The sequence below is a fragment of the Micromys minutus genome (assembly GCF_963924665.1).
Source record: "Micromys minutus genome assembly, chromosome: 27".
Classification (NCBI taxonomy): domain Eukaryota; kingdom Metazoa; phylum Chordata; class Mammalia; order Rodentia; family Muridae; genus Micromys; species Micromys minutus.
This window is the reverse complement of record NC_137962.1, coordinates 35,755,035-35,757,962: the sequence shown is the minus strand read 5'-3', so window position 1 is coordinate 35,757,962 and position 2,928 is coordinate 35,755,035. Positions and strand designations below refer to the sequence as shown.

At 48.3% G+C, this 2,928-nt stretch overlaps 1 pseudogene across 1 annotated transcript; it reads right to left on the bottom strand.

Annotated features, from left to right (window-relative positions):
- Positions 1-2,281: 2,281 nt before the first annotated feature.
- Positions 2,282-2,689, bottom strand: LOC308438373 (eukaryotic translation initiation factor 1-like; annotated as a pseudogene). Its single transcript has one exon. The product of its transcript is annotated as a eukaryotic translation initiation factor 1-like (transcript).
- Between the last annotated feature and the right edge of the window lie 239 nt (positions 2,690-2,928).

The window sequence follows — 2,928 nt, the reverse complement described above, 5'->3', positions numbered from 1 at the left end:
TTGTTCTCCTGATGGTTACATTTGTATCTGATCTTATGGTTAGAGTTTTGTAATTTGTTTTTTCCTACAGTCTCCCAGAATGCCTTCCTGAGGGGATCAGTTGGTGGCATCCCCCACACCCCAGGGCACATTCCCCTTTGGAGTCAGGTAGGGTCTGTCACCATCTGGAAGAAGTCATAGAAGTCCTTGCTTGATTTAATGCAGGTCCTATGGGATGTTGTCCGAAAGTTGAAACTTGGCTTAGCCAGCCCAGGGAGGAGATGCATGTCCTAGAGCCTGTGGCACTGAATGTCCTAGTGAGCTTTCTGTTGCTGTCTAAACATCACGCCCAGCCCGGGGAGGGAAGGATTATTTCAGCTTACATCCAGAAGTCCACCACGCAGGGCAGTGACGTCAGGAGCTGAGCAGAGGCCACGGAAGAATGCTGCTTTCTGGCTTGCTCCTTATGACTTGTCCAGCCTTTTTTTCTTTTAAAGTTTTTTTTTTTTTTATCATCATTGCTGGTTTTATGTGTATGGGTGTTCTGCCTGCATATGTATATCTGTGTATCACACATGTGCAGAGCCTGCAGAGGCCAGAAGAAGGTGTTGAAACTGACCCCCCCCCCCCAACCAAAGTTACAGATGGTTGTGAGCCACTATGTAGCTGCTGGGAACCTAACCTTAATTCTCTGGAGGAACAGCCAGTGATCCTGACTATTGAGCCTGTTCTCCAGGACTCTATTAGCCTGTTCTCTTGTACAACCCAGGACTACCTGCCTAGGGGTGGCACTGCCCACAGTGGGCTAAACCCTTCCATATCAATCACTGGTTAAGAGACCTGCCTACAGGCCAAGGGCGACATTTTCTCAGATGAGGTTCCCTCTTCCCAGATGACTCCAGCTTGTGTCAAGTTGACAAAACTAGCCAGCACAGGGCCGAGGACCTCACTGCCTGGCCAGGCTCCACTGGGTTCCAGCTGCTTCTCTCTGGATGGTCTGATGAGGAACTACCCTGTTAGTGCTCTGTAAAGCCGGGGAGGGGAAGGGGGGGGCTGGGTCACTGATGGCTCTGCAAGGGGACTTTCCAGCAGGATCTGATAGCAGCTAAGAAGGTCGTTTAAAAATATATATATTTCCTGTTTACTGCAAGTCTAATACATGGATAAAATGTATTTCAATTTCATTCACCTCCTCAACTCCTGGGATTCTCCCCATAGCATTTCCCGGGTTGAGGTCCTCTTAGGGAGGTCTTATTATATGGAAGGCAGCCATTGGCTCCTTCTGGCTCTTTCAGGCTTTACATCCATTTGCTTTTCATTGGTTTCTACCTTGGCATTCAGCCAACCCTCATTATCCTCAGGTACCTACTACTTTCTGACTCTTCTACTCCAGAGCCAAGGAATCTGGACTTTGTACCTCTCACTGTGCAGGCTCCAGACCAACTACCCAGCTTGGGCCAATAGAAGCCCTGGAAACTGATGTTTCATCTGAAAAGCCTGCAGACCTGCTCAGTTGGGGCCTGGCCAAGCCCTTTCTTCTCCAAGGTCTAGGAGGTGGGGTGGGGCACATAAATTGCCCACTTCAGGCCAAAAGGAAAGGGCCATTAAAGTTTTTTGCAGATCAGAGCTTAAGAGGCTGGGCCTTTTGAGACCTTGGAACAATGGCTTGAGGCAAGAAGCCAATACATCAGAGCCCAAGTCTGGGGAATGGGGGAGGGAAGCCAGGGAGGTCCCTGAGGCTTCTGGGTTAAAACAGAGTCATGAGGGTGACCATGAAGTATCATCCTAGTAGCTGGGTGAGTTGGTTTCTTCAACCAGAAGACACTGTCTCCTCTCAGATCTTCTGCTGCAGGCACTTCATTCCTGATAACCTGTTTGTCTGGTGAGTGCGTGCGTGCGTGTGTGTGTGCGCTGGTGTGTGTGATGGTGTGTTGGTGTGTGTATGTATATTAGTGTGTTGTGTGTGTGTTTTGTGTGTCTGTGTGTGTGTGATGGTGTGTTGGTGTGTGTATGTGTGTTAGGGTGTGTGTGTTGGTGTGTGTGTGTCGGTGTGCGTGCTGGTATGTGTGTGAGATGGTGTGTGTACCTGTGCATTTTGTGTCGGGGTCACGGGTTGACATCAGGTTTCTTTCTTAATTGCTTATTTATCTTGCTCTTTTCAGTTTATTGCATGAAGGAGTTACACTAGTCCAAGTTAAAAGCAGACATTATACAAGATGTGAGGTTTTTAAGCTTGTGACAAGGGCCAGAAGGGAAATTCTATTCACTGCAAGGAAATCCTCACTTAAGCTTCAGAGAGCACTTAAAACCCACAAACCTTCAGCTGATCACCCTTAGCCAGTCCAGTCTATCAGGAACTGGCCTATATTCTTGGGCTGGTCACCCTGAGTTACGTCTCCATGTTCTGGATGCTCAATTACAGGGCCATTGCAGGCAAAGTGCTTCTTAAACGCCTTCACTAGTTTCTATCGGCGATCCCTTGGACAGTTTTAAGGGTCTTCCTGCTGTTTCTCTGATGAATTCTTATATGGATATAATCCTCAGTGCCAGCAGGAAGCCGGTCATCACCCTTACCTGCATTAGCAAAGGGGTTGAAAGAGCGAGCGGAGGTTCTGGATATCGGACATACGATACAATCCCTTGGTGGAAACTGGGGGAGGGGGACGGTGTTGGGAGCCGAAGTCCACACTATGCCACACAATGTTCTCATTCCCCATTCCCCCTGCGTGAGAGCATGAACTTTTCCCAAGGCCCTTGGTGTTTATACAAGATAAGTTACAGCTCCGCTAATGACTGTGCATTCCGGAGCTCCGAAATCAACTGTGTCCAGGTGTCCCAGGAGATAGTTAAACCCTAAATCTCCTAGCTAACAACTGACAAGATATCTCCGTCTGTGCTCACCCTGCATCCCATCCCCTTGTATAAAAGAAAGAACCTGTGACAATTAAA